Source organism: Balearica regulorum, chromosome 1 (genome assembly GCF_011004875.1).
Source record: "Balearica regulorum gibbericeps isolate bBalReg1 chromosome 1, bBalReg1.pri, whole genome shotgun sequence".
NCBI lineage: Eukaryota > Metazoa > Chordata > Aves > Gruiformes > Gruidae > Balearica > Balearica regulorum.
The window spans coordinates 72,401,291-72,419,748 of record NC_046184.1 but is presented as its reverse complement, the minus strand read 5'-3'; the positions used below and the strand labels follow the sequence as shown (position 1 = coordinate 72,419,748).

Here is an 18,458-nt window from a genome sequence, read left to right as displayed (position 1 = left end):
CTATACATGGGAAGTATATCAAGAAGAGTGTGAAGGAAACCACAAAAAAATAGGACAGTGGAAGGAATGCTCAAGTTATTATAGCTTTCCAGGAGGAACAAATGCACAACTCTAAACATAGCTTTCTGGTCTGGAACCAGGAGTGCAAGCTTGCTTCAGTCAACCCAAACTAGTTTGTCTGGATCACTGTGTTAGTTTTTTACCACTCCGGAATACGAACTGTTATAAATCTGTGCATTTCAGAAGCAGAGCTCCTCAGCTACAGCAAAACAAAGGAAGCAAGTGAGTACCTTAAAAACATTTTTTCTTGCTTATTATGGAAGAGACAGCAGCAGTGAAATGGGCTTGACACTTTTACTTATGTTTAATGGATTTTAAAGTGGCTCTTGGCAATGCAATATATCTCTTTCAAAGGACCAGTGAGATAGAAGGCAGCTAAAACCTTGAAAATTCCTACAAACTAAGTATGATTTGAAAACATACAACATTTTGGCACCCAAGAAGAATCACTTTTTTCTCTCTCTACCCAAAGTTAATGTAAACTTTCCTTTACTTTTCCCCCAAGCTCCTAACAGTTCTTTAGTTAATTTTTTGAAAGAACTGGCCAGGGTGAGGCATATCCATTTGGCATCCTTCTTGGAAGAACACCCAAAGCACACTCTTAGTCTGCTGTCAGTCTTCTACCTCTATACTCATACTAGCAATGATTCTCAATTTTGTTGATTTGCCTGTCACTGTTGTCCTGCCTTTAATGAAACTGCACTGATGTGCACAAGTGTTATGAAAATCCATTTAGGTATCGACCTCTCTTTCCAGGCAAACAGAAAGAATTATCAAGTCACACTGAATGGAAACCATCGCACCACCTAGCAGAGTATCTGTTGTTCTTCTGAAAAATTTGAATTAAAGAAAGGTACAAGTGGGTTAAAATTGATTTTTTCAAAGGATTATGTAATAAACAAGAGATAGATGCTTTTATTCCTTCCTTGGTTTTTGAAAGGAGTGTAATCATTACAGGAAATTTAAAAACAACAAACACCCCCCAACCCTGAAAAGAACTTAAAGTTCTTGATTAATTTCACTATTTAATTGAAAGATTGATTTTTTTCCACAGGTGATTACGTGCTGCATTATCTACATTAGATCTTCCTGTTGCAGTCTGCTTACTAATTAAAGTAATGGGTTTTAAAGGGAATTAAATGCCCAATTTTCTTGCTATATCTTTTCTATCACACCAAACCTCCTCAACACAAAAAAGTTTGCAAACAGTTCGGCAAGAAAATAATCCTCCTCCTGTCAGCAGAAATATCACTATTAAATAACAAGCCAGTGGAAACCCCCTTTTTTACGTCATAATTTTGTATTATCAGTCTCTAAAAGCTGACATAAAATTTAGACACAGTTGAGCCTTTGCAGTCTCCAGACAAAAGCCTTTTAATATCATTTAGAGACTGCAAATATCCTCCAATAGACTAAGTGAAAGCATTCAAAATATTTACACAATACAAACAGAAACAGCCAAATGTAGATGGGATACAAGTTACAGATTCTCCAAATATTTTTTTCATTGTTGAGGGTAAAAATATATCAGAATTACTAACCTGTTGCTAGAAAGTTAAAGTGATAATATACTGAATAATGATGGTGCTTTATCAAATAGAAATTTCTATGAAGATGGTAAAAGCCTTGTGATTTAAAACAAAAAAAATATTTTTTCCTTTTCCTAAGCAGATAGCCCAGTGTACATCTGTAGGTACTGAACTAAAACCAGGGCATGTCAGTTGGATGTATGGAGGGCACTGCGAATATGCAAACAAGCAGAAAAAACTTCAATTATTTCCTTCCATCACATCTTTGCTACAAGTAATTTAATGGATAAATGCAACGCACCATATTTTGTGGTTTTCTCCTCCATTCTGTGGGATAATGAACCCGTCACAAGACAAAACTGAACACATTTTAAGACATCTACTTTGGGATTTCTCAGAGACAAGAGTGTCTATCCTGATTTATCACTACCATACTCCTAATTCCTTCGTTTCTCTTACAAACCAGCAGCCAACAGTTGCGTACATTTTCTGAATGTGACGCTCCAAATACGGGCCAGTTGCTGCTCTTATTTTTGAACCTCTGCTGAAGACAAAGCCTCATTAAAACCAGGCTCAGCACAATATTGGACCCATTATGCCAGTGTTCCCATTTATTTCATTTCTAAGAAGTACTTTAATCAGACATTTGCAATTTTGATATTAGAAAGCCAGGACAGGAAATTGCCACTGAAATGTATTTTAGACTTGCTGCTGCTTGCCATAGATGCTGATGGGTGTAGCATTCCTACTGCTAAAAACCAGGCAACTACCATGCTTTTTGGGTCAAGGGGCTATTTTCTTAACCAGAAGCGTGCAAAGTACACTGGCATTTGGCAGCTCTCGGCTCCTTCCTTATCTTCTCTTAATGTTGATAACTGTTTCTAGATGATTATCAAGTGCATAGAATTTTTATTTCTATTAGTAGATTATTTTCAATTGTTATTTGGGTAAAACTCCCAAGCCACCTTTTTTACTCATACTAACGTAAATCTGGAACACACACCCCCCCCCCCCCCCAGCCCAAAAAAAACCCAAAAACCAATTCCTCTGCTTTTCAGGCAGATGTGAGAGTCCATAGATCCCTGAAGTTCAGTTGCCTTACAGTTCATGACATCTCTCCTACATGCAGGATATACTCTTTGGTTTTTAATCCAGGATTTGTACCACTTGCGTAGCAATGAAGTGTACTGGCAAAAGAGGAATCAAGGTAATAAAAAGGGATACTGCGATGGAAAACTGCACAAGCTTTGCAAGACATCTTTAATATATCAGGTATAAGACTATAGCATAGAAGTATAAAATAAGTTACAAAATACTAAAAATTATTAAATTGTGGACATGAAAAATTAAGAGTATGGAAAAATACTTTAGTATCTCTGTTTTAGTAGACAATATGTCATAATTCAATAGCTGAGATCCAGCAGGATCTCAGCATTTTAAGTTATTTATAGACTATAGAATAACTTTTTCCAAAGATCCTAACTACCATTTTTTGGATTCTTTATACTGGAAAATCTAATGGAAAATAGTTTTTAAAAAAAATTTTATGTATTAGCTTGATGCATGTAAGACAGAGAAAGGTTAAGCTTGACTAAAATATTTTTATTTTCTGAACATATAAAAATATTTCCTCAGATGCAGACTGACCTTTAAATGCTATGGGATATAATCACACTCCTTTCAGTCACTGTAGATATGGCCAGCAACATCAAGTACAACTTCAGAAGTGCAGATTTGGTGCTGTAATTAAAATGGAAGCTTATCTGACATCTCTCCAGTTTATCTCAAATTGCTAAAGAAGTTTGTGCTATAATCTTATTAGATCTCACAGATATCTCATTAAATGTTTGAATAAAAAAAACCCAAACCACAACCTATGAAAGTAAGATATCTAATTTAATTGTCTTTTGAAGGATTTGCCTTGATGAGTTTGCAGAATAAGTATTCAGTCACTGGAAACATGGGGAGCACTTTAGTATTGAAAGTTTGATAAGTATCTCAGTAGGCTTTATTTTCAGTGAAAACCAATGTAGCCCAGAGCAACTGTAATGATCTGGGCTCAGATCTACCCCTATCATAATTTGGTCTAAAGAGCTTCATTGTTATTTCTTGGAGTACTGTCCTTTTTTAAAAGAACAAAAACCAAAAACCACCACCCCCCAAAAAAACCCTAAACAAAACACTGAACACACACCCCCACACCACACAACCAAAAAGCCAAACTTGCCTCCTCTATCCATTGGGCTATACTTTCCACTGAACTATCCCTTGAGATCTGTTCCTTCCCCCTCCACCCCCAACTCTCCTCTGTCACTAGCTGTTCATTGTGACTGGAAGAAAGGGAACAAAACAGTGGTCTTTTTCCAGTTTGAAGGCTAGCTGTCCGTCCAATGAAGAGCAGGTTTTCTAAAGTAAACCAATGGGATAAGAACAGATTAAGCCATTGCTGGACCTGAACAACAGTTATATCATGCAGAATCTGTTAACCACACTTCAACTCTGATTCTTCAGAATAATCAAAGTCAATCTATGGAGTGTCTATTGAGTATCTATTGAGACACAGAAATCCTTCTGAGCTTTTGGAGCTGCAAGAAATATGTTGAAATACCACTGGCCAAAGATGAGCAATATACCAATACTGTCTTAAAATTCAGCTGTATTATAACTATTCTCTAGTTCTTCTCTCACAAAATCCTCTAAATAAATGGTGAGGGAAAGATAATTTGCATTTGCTCCTCAGCTCAAGTAACTTGTGTAGACCCCACAGGTTTATTTCTGTAGAGGGCTAAGAGTTTGTTGTCAATTTCAACAGACAACTATTTTGACCTCTTTCCATATCAATATACAAATTCTTGAAAACTTAAATATTTGAGCTCCTCCTTGAATAACGTAAATTTCATAAACTTTGTTTTCATTGCGTACTACTCAGATGAACATCTTGCCAAAATATTAAGCTATGTGTTCCTACCTTTGAAATTTATATTTAAATCCAATTTGTTAAAACATCCCTCAAACACCGTATTAGGAAAGAATACAATTCTACAATATACAGTTGAGAAAAAAATGGATCCTTAAAAGCTGTAGACAATAGGCACACTATTTTACATGAAAGATAGCACTACATTCAATAAACTTGAGTCAAGACTATTGAAGTGATTTATAAACATAAAATGACATAATCTGCACCTATTCGTTGTACATGCCCTCCAAAAAGTACCCAGAATTTCATCTCTGACTTGCCAACAAGTTCACAGACACTCATAACAGCACAGCAATGAAAAAAGATTTTCGTTTTACGTCAGTACTATTCACAATGCTTGAGAAAATTGGCTCTGACAGCATTCCCATTTTATGTATACACTCTATTAATTTCTGCACTGTCTTTGCTCTACCAACTAACCTTAACATTTAAAAGTAGGATAAAATAAACCATCCTTGTACCCCTTTAAATATCTAGCTAACCTTTAGCTTTTATTAAAATCAAGTTTTCAAAAGTCTTGTCTTAACTTTGTATAAAGTAAACACACTCTTTACAAAGAGGCATTTAGGCCTCAGCCACTGGGAGGGTTGCAGGCAGACCATTACGTCTGAGCCAAGCGTGAGCACCTCGCCCTGCAGAACCCAAGCCTTGGCAGGCAGACCCTTCCGCAAGAGATTTTTTCCCTAAGAAAATGTAAAGCTTGAGTCCCTTCTCAAATCCCATACACCAGTTCTTGGCTGTGCACTCACATTGACAGTTGTATGAATGCTGTCCAGAGCTAAAAAGCAGAAACACCATCGGCAAGCAGGCCATTTATGGCATCAGTATGGGGAAGCCTAGGGAAGGTGCCTGATAGAGGTCTACAAGGAGATACGGTATATGGGGCCAGGATGCTGGGAGGCTCTTTAGGGAAATGAAGGAGACAATTTCTCCAGAGAAGGTGGAGGAGGATTTGGAAGAGTTGGGATATGCAATACAGAGCACACAGGCACAGGAATTGTTTCAGACAGCCCAGCAGTCGCCTCTTCTCACAGATGCCTTAGGTACCATGGTATATTAGTATCAAAATGGTGAAAAATACATAGATCCCACTCTTTCAAAACCAGGTCCTTGTCCACAGCCTTTCCCCATTTCTACCTACTGTGCAAGAACAGCACCTGTACGGGCAGAAAGTCTCATGAAGCACCTTAGAACCTCCATGTCCACTATATTGCCACTTGCTTTGCAGATGGAGTAGCTTCACACACAAAGATGTGTGTATGAAGCTCTGATAATCTGCTTTAAAATTCCTCATCATGCAGTTCTGATGGAGACGGGACAGGTACAAGTCTGTCTCCTCACCCTCCCCATCTTCTGCTGTCATTTTCCCCAGTGAGCGCTGCTGCTACCTTTGCCCCACTTGACATCTACCTGTTCCTAAAGAGAGGTGAAAGTCCTGAATGAGGATTTTCAATGTCCATTGCCATAATTAAAAATATAGACACTAGATAGAAGGTCTGTGATGTCTCAGATTGGGAGCAGCCATTGGCAACATGGTATAGGAAGGTGAAACTCCTGGTTATCTGGTTGTGGCTCTGCTATACTACTGGTTGGCACAAAACACAAAGTTTTCTTTGGAAAACAAGAGGTGGGTTCAAAGCATAAAATGAAGATAAAGTATTTTAAAACCCAAGAAGATATCATGTTTGAGACTGCTCATTTATGAAATAGAAATAATGATGTCTTCCTGCATCCCACGTCTGACTGTAAGCCCATCTTTAAAAAAAAAACCACAACAAACCCACCACCACACAAACAGAAAATCCATCTGACAAAATTAAGGCAAAGAGATTAAACAGTGGAAATCAATGACTCTCACAGTTAGTTTGGGCCTATTGAACATAAATGATAGATGTTCTTATTTTATTTGTCACATCCTCATATTTAGGCAAGTTATACTATATCCTTCAGATAAGCATGTGAACAATGATTATTTTAATAAACCACTTGTTTGGCATATTAAAAATCTTTGCCCTCACTGTAAACATTTTTAAAGCAATTAACAAAACTAAGGACAGTACTATTGGCACCATTTTCTTTTGGGAAGGCTCTGATAGTCTGGACAATTGTTTAGTAATTGTGTTTGTTTTTTCACTAGCTTTTGTGCCAATTAAGGCTACATGACTGCAGAGCGAGCCTTTGCTTAATTAACAAAAGGCAGTTTAGTTAATCCAGCACCTTTTATTAGACAAACAATTTAGAAGAGAGATAGACAAGCGTAAAGCTTGAAGCATAGATTGTTTGCCCAAAGGCGTCTACTATTGTAAACTATGTGTAAGGCTGTATGAAGTGTACCGTATTGTCACAGGTCAGCAGACTTTCTTAAGATTTATACCATCATATCTTAAAGAACCTGATCCTGTAGTTACTTGCACAGGAATTTTTCTTCAGCCAAGCCTAATAATCTGTCACCTAACAAATGATGTTTTAGAAAAATGGACACAAATGTTGATCAATTATCCCCTTTACTGACTGTCAGTATAAGTAACTTCTGCTAATGAGTCAACCAGAAGCTGCTCATAAATTTTCTTAGCATGACACTCTAAGAAGCCTTTTTATAAATGGATAAGTGGTATATTTTTTTATCCTGGATCCCACCCCTAAGCTCAAGAAAAGACCTAAATTAGAGAACAGAAGGTTCCTTAACTGGTAGAGGCCAGGGTTGGAAATCAAGGGTACACTCAAGCACAGCTCTTCATCCACTGGCTTGCTTGTATTTCCATTCTTATTGGAAATAAAAAAGAACACACAAAAACCACCACAACCCAAAACAGAAAAAACCCACCACAACTAAAAAAGCCCACAAAAAGCCACCCCCAACCTTCCCCCCAACCAAAAAAACCCCGAAAACCACCACACAACCTTGCCCCCCAAAATCCCCAAAACTCACCCATGTAAATAAAACCTCCTGGCAGCTTAGAAACACACTGAAGTAATATTCAGTTTTCCAGGAATTGACTAAATTTCTATTATTAAAGTTTCATTCAAAGACCTTTATCAATATATCCTTTCCTTTAAATCTCCTAAGACACTCAGCAGAATTTTAACCGCAGACCACTCACCAGTATCCTGCTCCTCCTGGACAGGAATATAAGCAGCTACTCTAAAAATCAAAAGTGCAGAGAAATTCAGAGAAAAAAAATTAGGAAGACCCAATTAGTCCTAGCTTCCAACCAAGAAAAGAACACTGAGTACTAACACTCCAGCACCATAAGAAAAACTAAGAAGGTGCTAAGAACAGTCTAATCCACTACAGCAAGTCATATGTCCCTTGAGGTATAAATTAGTAGCTTTCACTGGAGACTACAGGAACACACTGTACCCAAACTCCCCATACTGCAGGCTGGGTAACTCCATTATCACCTCCTGTCTTTCATTAAACCACTACAGCTGTAGGTGCAACTTCATTACACTGACAGTAGACACTCCCAACCCTGTAATAGGTACAGCTCTCTAACCCATGGGAAACAGATGACTGCTTTACCGCACAGAACGAAATTGTGTTGGTTTTGCACAGCAAGGTTTTGGTAGCGGGGGGGGCTACAGGGGTGGCTTCTGTGAGAAGCTGCTAGAAGCTTCCCCTGTGTCTGACAGGGCCAATGCCAGCTGGCTCCAAGACGGACCCGCCACTGGCCAAGGCTAAGCCCAAGCCAATCAGCACCTCTGTGATAACATATTTAAGAAAGAAAAAACAGTTAGCACTTTTGCAGCCAGAGAGAGGAGTGAGAAGATGTAAGAACATCTGCAGACACCAAGGTCAGTGAAGAAGGAGGGGGAGGAGGTGCTCCAGGCGCTGGAGCAAGATTCCCCTGCAGCCCCTGGTGAAGACCATGGTGAAGCAGGCTGTCCCCCTGCAGCCCATGGAGGGAGGATGAGGGGGTGTAGCGATTCTACCTGCAGCCTGTGGAGGACCCCACACCGGAGCAGGTGGAGACACCTGAAGGAGGCTGTGACTCCGTGGGAAGCCCGTGCTGGAGCAAGCTCCTGGCAGGACCTGTGGATCCGTGCAGAGAGGAGCCCACGCCAGAGCAGGTTTGCTGACAGGACTTGTGACCCCGTGGGGGACCCACGCTGGAGCAGTTTGCTCCTGAAGGTCTGCACCCCGTGGAGGAGACTCACATTGGAGAAGGCCGTGAAGGACTGTCTCCCGTGAGAGGGACCCCACGCTGGAGCAGGGGAACGATGAGAGGAGCCCTCCCCCGAGGATGAAGAAGCAGCAGAAACACCGTGTGATGAACTGACCATAACCCCCACTCCCCGTCCCCCTGTGCCACTGGGGGGGGTGGAGGTTGAAGCCGGGAGTGAAGTTGAGCCCGGGAAGATGGGAGGGGTGGGGGGAGGTGTTTTAAGATTTAGTTTTATTTCTCATTCCTATACTCTGTTTTGCTTAGTAATAAACAAGATGAATTCCCTCTCTAAGTTCGGTCTGTTTTGCTCGTGATAATAATTAGAGAATGACCTCTCCCTGTCCTTATCTCGACCCATAAGTTTTTTTTTTAGTTACACCTTTTCTCCCCTGTCTAGAGAAGGAGGGGAGTGATAGAGCAGCTCTGGTGGGCACCTGGCCCCCAGCCAGGGTCAACCCACTACAGAAATTAAAATAGTTATGCCCCTCACCCCCCAAAAAAACCCCAACAAAACATTTTAGAATATAATAACAGCCCCCTCAAATGGCAGCAACTCAGACGAGTTGGTACAGCCATGCAAAGAGGCAAAAGCCAGAAAGGTTTGACAAAGTCAAACAGGTTTGGAAGCTACTTCAGAAGCTAAAAAGATTGGAACTTTGTTGTTTATGATACAAAATCAGTATCTAGATAAGCAGGAAAATTTGCCTGAATGACCTAAAGTACTGCCCTCAAAGAATTCAAATTAGGTTTTGGTACTACTGACAATACTTACATCTAATGCAGAAGCTAACCTTAGCTTTATACAACACATCAATTTATTTAGCACATCTGTTGTGTGCACTCCAAATCATTGATGGATGGTATTGAATATATTATGTTTTCTTTTGCTGGTTCTACAAAGTCAAATCTTAGTAAAAGCAAGGTAAACTTTGCTTCCTTTTGTCTGTTGATACTTTTTTTTTTTAAAGTTAAGTGCAATCACTTGATGCCTATTTAAAAGCCATGGAGTAGCACAGGTGTAACCAAGAGCAAATTCGGTAGCACAGGCAAGGCATCATAACTGATAAACACATAACCCCCCCATGTTTTTAATCGTGTAAATTGAATGGTTTTAATGTTTTAACAGCTGTTTAAACACAGCTAATAGATCTCTAGACTGCCTTTCATTTTCTCCCCTAAAGATGCTATTGCAACAGAGGTTTGCTAACAGACAGATGTTTGCTGTTTTGGAAGTGCTGTTTATTGAATCTTTTGCTCTGCTCTTACTTTGAGCTTCCCTTGCATTTGTCATATTTCCTGCTGTTCTCCCCTCTCCTTTGGGCTGTAAGCTTACAAGAGTAAGGACCATCATCTCCTATGCAAACACTTGCCTTAGCCACTAAACATCAGTCTCTAAGCAGACCTGCACAAAAACTAGGGTTTTTGTTGGTTTGGGTTTTTTTCAGCACTCAAAGCCAGAAGTCTTCTGAGTTGATAAAAATAATTCAAATAAAAAACCCCACCCTCCACCATAAGAAGCTATTGATTCACAAAGTTTTAGTGCTCCAGTTCAAAAAAAAAAAAAAAAGAGATGTGCTCGGGAAATCAGCAGCTTATGTTCAGTGCTGCAAATTCTTTGTTCTGAGTGTTATCTACTAATATTTGCTTCTCTCTTGGGGACAGAGACAGAGCGCCAAATTGCACATTGTAAAACAAACTGATAAAAGGCAGAACACTGTATTTTTTAAATTTTTATGTTTTTTAAATCATTAGTGAATTAGACCTGGATCCTCAGACCTTACTCAAAGCTAGGATTCTTTGAGGTCTTCGGCTGAGTGAAAAAAAAGCATGACTTTCCTTTGTTTATGTCTGAATAAACTAAAACATAAAGCCTTCATAATATACTCAGTGATGCCAGTTCATTTTTCAGGGAAGATAGGAAGGGACCTGACCCAGGAGTAATATTTACTTCAGCCGCAAAGACTGTGCTTATAACAAATTCATCATTTAATTTTCTACATCCCCTGCGCTGAGATCTGAAGAAGCTTGCTTGCCTTTTTTTTTTCCACCTACTGTTTGGCACAGAATCTCTTTGAGCTGAGCTGGACTGTAAATGCAGCAATCCCAAATCTAGCATCTAGCTGGCACTAGGAGAGAAGAACTTCTGTTTATAGCTGCTCTGGGCAGCGTTAGCTAGTGGACATGTTGCTGCTCTGACCATCTTTGGGGCGACCTTCACAGGAATATACCTTTAACTTTGTGATAAGCTATGACAAAACCTTAAGGTTTGTCAGGATGTTCCTCTCACTTCTCCTCTATAGTACATTGGAATTGCTTGAACATATAAGTGAACAAAAGGCATTAGAAGCAGCTGCATCTTCTGAATGGAAATCAGACAGGTTTCAAGCAAAGAGGAAAACACAAGATGAAGTTGGTAAATGCTGTGAAATACTGAAACCTAAAGAATTCTCTTGGACACTATGTCTTTAAAATACCCTTTTAATTTTTTTTTTTTATTTTATTGTTCTCTTTAACCTCTGTCCAGCTGTATTAAGACAACTATATTTTTCTTCTCAAGTAATGAGGTAAAAAGCAGCTTAAGTAGCTTACAGAGAAGCTCTAATGAACTTGTAGGTGTTTAAGCAGAAATTTCTGAGTGTCAATTTTGACAGGGAGCAGAAAGACACATGGAGTTCTTATTCCCATCAAAACTATTGCACAGATCTTAAATACAGTGAGCAACAACTCAGTGTGAGATATAGAAATAGACGTGCACACATGATCATAATCTTCATATAATTGAAAGTGCACCTCTTACCTGCTGATTTTTATTGCCTTAAATATCCTTTCTAAAATGTGAAGTGCATGAATTGCATCCACAGTGATACTTGGAGCACTGAGAATCACAAGAAATATTGGCATAGTACTTTGGATAAGAACTCCTCAACCAAAGTATTTTTAATTTGACCACTGCCAGGTGATGTATGCCATATAACCTGTTCCTGGGGTGGTCAAATACCAACAGCAATTAGGAATTAAAAACTCAGTTGCTGCAAACCAGCAAAACTCCTCAGAAACCCAAGAACTGCTAATTTAAGCCAGAAAGATTCATCCAGTGTGTACGTGAATATGTCCAACTTACAGAGATTTGCTCTTAAATATGCATTTTCTTTAGAGAACCTAAGGAAACTTTTCAATTTTACCTTAACATGTTCATTCTGCGTTGCTAGTTGAATAAATGATGACTACTTGCCAAAACACCCTTGTAAAAGCAGCTGTTGAAATCAAGTGGTTCTTTCCTGCCTATTTTTAAGGCTTAAGTAAACAATGTTTTATCAACAAAGTAGCCTCATTTGAGGGTTTTAGCCTGAGCTGCAACAAACTGAAGACAAAGTTCTCAAATGCTTTAAGATGAGTTTCAGCACAAGTAAAAAAAGTAGCACATAGTGAAGTGGGGCACCTGGCCCTCACTCTATGCTAACTCTAGGTTAAATACTGTTTACACAAGCAGTATGCTAATCATAAATCCTTGCTAAACATTGGCTAATAATTATACTTTGGACTTATTCAGAGCCTTTCATCTGTTCATCTTAGAGTCCTCTGCAAACACAAATTCATTTTCACAGCATCGTAGGAGTAGCTAAACAATTACTAAAGATACTAGATCTCTGGGGTAGAAATGGACCCTCTCTTCTACATGGCAGGCCAATACTCAACATCCTTCTAGAGGTAAGGGAGGATTCAATAACACTGCTGTAGACTGTAGAAATCTGGTAGTTTCAGCTGTATTAGTTTTTATGTTAAAGGTAGCATAGTGAAAATGAAGCTATACTTTCTTTGTGTTCTAGTCATAAAAAAATTAAATATTTATTTCTCGTAACTAAAGGTCAGACTCTTAAACCAGTGACACAAAAGCATCCCACACAGCAAACCACAGGCCAGAAAAAGTTTGAAGCACAAACATTAGGAAGGCCAGTTAGCTATCTTAATTTGATAAACTGTTTCTGGCAACAAATTAAAACAGTTGTTTCATGTTTGTAGGCAGTTTTTAATGGCTTGTTCTTGCCTTTTAAGGTACTGGCTCAAAATTTCAGGTTTATGACAGGAAATGTATTTAACATTTTTAAGTTTTTGGTTAGAAAATAATGACAATGATGCAGTGACTACCGCAAAAGATAACATATCTTCATTGGAATCAGTGAAGAAATGCCTCAAGGTAATTATCTAGCATAAAACATAAAGTATGTATCAACTATTACGTTAATAGCAACAAGAAAGTTCTCCAAGAAATCTGTATGGCTAGCAGATAGCACAAGTTAAACTTCATTAAAAAACAACAGTGTGAGAGACCAGGCTCCAGATTAAGATTTCATCTCTAAAACCAGTCTATGGAAAAAACTAACTTATCCAAATATTCATGTGTGTATTAATACAGGCACTACCTACTAATTGAACCATTACCAATGCCAAAGGACACGTTCAGTTTTCATGCTGTCATTGCCAGAGTTTTAATAAGTGGAGGCATGGAAAGCAAGCATTGAAACACGATGGAAAACAGATCTCTTATCTAACTGTCGGATGACCACAGCTTCCTTCACTTTCCTTTACCAGAGCAAACTGCAGACACCAAGATCCTTAATTGCAATGAGGATTACAGAAGTGAATTTGAGCTCCTTCTGTGTTCCTGGTGTAAAGATCAGTTTATGCTGGTCTGGTCCCTCATATTTAATAGAAAAGCCCCACAGTCACATGTAAAGCTTGTGCAGACTCCCAAGAGCCCAGAAGCACTGGTCCAGCAGAGGAGGACTACTCGAGCAGTACAAGAATGGCCAAAGCCCTCTACCAGCATTTGCACGGGCATCGTGAAGCAAGTTGGTGTTAGAAACATTTACAGGCCTTTCTCAACAAAATGCATGCCTAAGCTGGAGACTGAGCAGTACAATACCAACTGAAAATACCATATGTTCATGATGCCTTCAGGAATTTTACTATAGTTTTCAACTTTTCTTCCAACTTTCTCTTTGACCCTTCACTTTAGCCTTTGGTGTATCTACTTGCCTTATTTCCCTTTCTCTTATTCCCTGCTGGGTTCACTTTAGTGCTTCCCTTCCCACATCTTCACTAGTGTTTGTTTTCCTAATCAAATGATCTTCCATTTTTACTGAGCACCACCTACTTAAAATTTAAACAAATTAATTAAACCAAATCAAATAAATCAAATCAATAAACCTGCTGTCCCTATGTAATGTTTATTCTGCTTGCTTATTATAATCCTTTGCTCTGCTCTCTGGCATACTTAAACTGTGAAGTCTTCAGCCTTGACCGTCTTACTCTGTTTATACAGGATCTAGTGAAACAAAATTATATTCCTAAATGGCATCAAGGTCTTACTGTAATAAAGATAACCACCAGCAATTAGGCTAATTAATAACACCAACAGTTCAACTATGAGCAAGAGGTCTAGCCATATAGATAGAAACCATACCAAAGTAACACAATCAGTAACAGCAATTAAGGCAAAGTATAGTCTAAACACCAACAACCATAAAAAAAAAGAAAAAACAACAACCCCCCCCATTATTAAAGTAAGTTCCTTTCTCAGAGACTTCCCATCCAAAGCATTATAAATTATGGCTGTTTTGAGCTGAAGTTCCAAGAAGTTTGAATCAGTTTTACATCTTCCAGCAGCTAATGAAGACTGGATATGCGTAGACAAAACATTCTGCTGTTATCTCAGTAGACAGAAAAAACAAACAGAATATTTTATAGCTTAAAATAATTCCTCCACAAAACATTCTTAATACCATGTGACCGTGCTAGGAAAATATGCCAAGTTATTTTGTCATTTTGGTTTGCAATATATAGATGGCTCTTCTGCTATTTATCAAAATACTGACTCCTTTTTCATTAGATGTACAAGCAGCTGGGCATATACATGTTTAAACACCACTGAATAAGCAGTGTTTTTAGAAAAGGCACCTTAAAGGATAAGAAAATACTCCATTTGTGTGTCATCAGCCTTTTAACCAAATGCGAGCAAAGTGTTCAAAGAACAGGTCTGATCATATAGGTGGAGAGGACTTCACACTTCAGCTGTAGATTCGGGCCAGGTAACGTAGCAATACTGCATTCTGGGAGAAATGCCTATTATAGTTCTCCAGGCAAGGCAGGGTTCACAGGCATCGCAGTACTGATGGCAGCGCACGGGCTCCCACCAGCCATGCTGCCCTGCAGCACCTCTGCGCGCCCTATGCCCAGGTCTGAAGCACATCAGATCCCAGCCTTAGTCCCCCTTTACAGCGCTGCTTCCTTGTGCTCATACATTTACTACCGCAGAAAGTCACCAGTGTTACCTGAAACAAATCATGCAGGCACAGCAGTAATTGCAAGGTAGAACTTACTAGCGCAGATGTCTACTGCACTGCTGTGGCCACCACATTTGTGGGACTCCAGCCAGTTTTCCTGCACAGTACAGTGCAACGTAGGCAGCACTAGTTTTGGAATCTCACTGAACTTTGTTGCATATGTGTTGTTGTTGTATGTGTTGATATTTCAGCTTGCTAAACCCACCATTAAGGTGCTTAATGTTCCGGTTATCCAGTAAGGGTATGTATATTTTATTTTATTCTGCAGATTACAGAATAGAACCATATAATACTTTTCTTCTCAAGTCAAATTAACACAGGATATGATGTTATCACTTAGAGCCATATCAAAGCAAATAAGAAACAAAGGGTGGTAAGACATTAAACCAAACCAGTAAACAGCTGAATCAGAAAAGAAACAGTTTCCAGATAATCAAGAGGAATCAAAGAGGAGGAAAAAATATAAATCTGTTTTGTCTTTAAACATCAGATAATTTCCTTTGCAGACCTTTCTAATTGCGTTTACTTTCTAAAAAGACAATCTTTTTCTCTCTCTCCAGGAGTATCCTTTTTCCATTATGTCCAGCATATATTCTTCTATCCCCTACTACTGCTGGGAACAGATCCTCCCACTCTTTAATTAATTTAAGTCCATGCTGAAGTAATGCATACTATAGATAGGGAAGCAAGAAACAGGAAGGTTAGATGGTTTGCTTGTTATCACAGAAAGAATTTGCATGAAAGAGAACTAAACACAGGTTTATAAGCCCTAACCCCAAACAACATGGCAGCCTTAGTTGTGACCCCAGGACACTGCCCTTTACATTTCCCATCCAAGTAAAGATCAGGCATATAAGCCCTTCTGAAAGATCTCAAATGGCTTGATCTTTCTCAAACGGCTTGATCTTTCTGAAACAAGTGCCTGCACTGTTTGCAGTGGCCACCTCCTGCCACCTTCTCCACTGTCTTCCTTGGGGTCCTCCATGGCAGCATCTTACTTCCTGAAGCCACAGACCTCATCATCTTTATGTTCACAGCTTTTCCCATGAGTCCCATAGCACATGTTGTTCAGGTTCATTTCACACAGCCTCTGATCTTTCCTCTGCAATTTCAGTTCTACTGCATGTTGGACTGGTTTTTCTCAGGGTATAACACGAGACTTACGTGGGTGCTCTGTCCGGATACCTGGGTAACCCAGTAAGTTGATTAACCATTAGGACTAACCAAGGCTGAAGTACAAATAGAATAGCAGTTAAGCAAACATGGGGATATCATCCATCCCCCTTCCACCAAGTGCTTTGGATCAGTCTTTATTGAACAAGGTCTGTAAACACCTCATGTCTCAACTTTTATTCGCACTGAAACCTTTATACCATTTACTTCCAGAGGAGACTTGATAGCCCTAGACAACCATTCAAGCTGGCATTTTGAGCAGCAGAGGCATCTGGTATTTTTGGCCTAAATATTTTAAAGCATAGGGCATAAACAAGGCAGCCAAAATGGCCTGTGGATTTAATCATTTTGCAATGTTATCTTCTGCTGCAAATATGATTCAATTGTCTTGGAGATTTCATCTATCCCTTGATGTCACAAGCGCTTTGAAAATTTTTAATCTATTTGTTCAGCTCTTCCTGCAATGTATCGTACAGCCAGCTAATAAGATCATTGTCAGTACAAGCCAAAGGTAGAAACCTTTCTGGTAAATCCATGCAAGTCAAACTCATGGCTTTGGGAACATAGCTGCGCTAGTGTAGTCCAACCCCTATCCCTCGGCGAATAGGATGCATTTTGCAAAATACCTATAGCTGGCTTTGTAGTTTTACAGTAGATGAAAATCTATAGCTGTATGCTAAATCAAGTGTAGAGCATAACATTCCCCAGGGGAGGTTACATACCTGGTGGGGGAACAGAGCTTTAATTTTTCCATATCCAGTGGCTGATGGTTGAGGAAGGTTCCTTCACGCCACTTGGCACATATGCAGCAGCTGCAGTAAAGATTGCACTGGACAATGGGGAGAAGCATACCCAGTAATAATATCCACTATTGTTTTTGTAAATAAGCAGCATTTACTTTCCTCAGCACCATCTGCTGGACACTAGCAGGTGCTGGAAAACCATCCCAGAAAAGCTCTACTTTTCTGTAAGTTTTTAAACAATCCTCTGAAATGAAAGAGGATGTTTTTCCTCCAATAAATCTCTCTTGCAAAGTAGAGTCCTTATTACATCTTGGTGGTTTTGGTTTGGGGTTTGGTTTTTTGTTTATTTGTTTAAAAAAAAGAAAAACCCAACTGTAGCACCTTAACAATATTTAACCAACTTCCTTTATCATTCTTATCAGTTCTACAGGTCTTTTCTCCAAATGGAGTTGAGTACACTGAATTCAGACCTGTTGTAGCTGACCATACTCTCCCGGGACAGTAGACCTCCAGTGCACATGTTATCCCAGAGAGTTGCTGGGAAGTGCTAGCTGAAAATATATAGAAAAAAGGAGGGATAACAAGAGATGCTCCACACAGAACTCTTGCATAGCATCAAGTCTGCATTTCACACTTTGAAAGGAAAAGGCTAAATTTTAAATAGGGCCTATGACCAGAAGGCAGCACTATGATCATCCTGTCTGAAGTCCTGAACAACACAGAGCAGTAACCCAGACGTTTCAGAAACGGCCATGCCCAAAAAGTGTTTGCACAAAGGATTTTATTCCCAAACTATCTGGAGACAAAGAGAGCAATCATTAAAGGAACTTTTAGGCTAGAAGTGGTTATACCGTAACTGGAGTTGCCTTCACATTTCTTGCTGCAACTGTTTCACAGATGGCAAGGCATCTTTAATTAGATTTGAGGACCATAAGGAGTAGAGCAGAGCAATATGCATTCTCTCTTTTTTGTACAGAAGCAGGACAAGCACTCTGGGATGCAGTACGCCAATTACAGCTTGATCAAGGGTTTTTCTAATGAAATGATTTCTTTTGTCAGAAGCTGTTGACATACGAAGAGCAAAACTTTTCATGGAACAGTACTAGGCACAAAGCAAGTTGCATCAAGAAAAATGAGATTTCCAGTCAAAAAAAAAAATCACAGACAGGATAAGAGGAACAGAGAGAAAAATAATAGCAGAAAAGTCCACTGCTTAAGGCACTTCCATAACATGATCAAGTTTCAGGTTCCCCTTTTCCTGGTCAAAAGTAAACGTGCCCATAGAAGTCACTTTAATGCCAGCGTACCAGGTGGCTGAGCTTACTAGCAGGCTGCTCCTTCTGCTACTGCAGATCTTTTATTCTGCATAAACAGCTAACACCCACTGGACCTCGGTGTGAAATGCTCCCACACTCCACTTGCAACAGAACATTGATTTACCTTGGGCATTGTATCCAGTGAGG

At 39.3% G+C, this 18,458-nt stretch overlaps 1 long non-coding RNA gene across 1 annotated transcript in view; it reads left to right on the top strand.

Moving 5' to 3' along the window:
- The first annotated feature begins 2,741 nt into the window (after nucleotides 1-2,741).
- The window catches only part of LOC142600076 (uncharacterized), a 50,424-nt gene continuing 34,707 nt past the window's right edge, over nucleotides 2,742-18,458 (top strand). The window contains exon 1 of the long non-coding RNA XR_012833539.1: nucleotides 2,742-2,861. This is a non-coding gene — a long non-coding RNA (uncharacterized LOC142600076). The remainder of the gene's footprint in view (nucleotides 2,862-18,458) is intronic.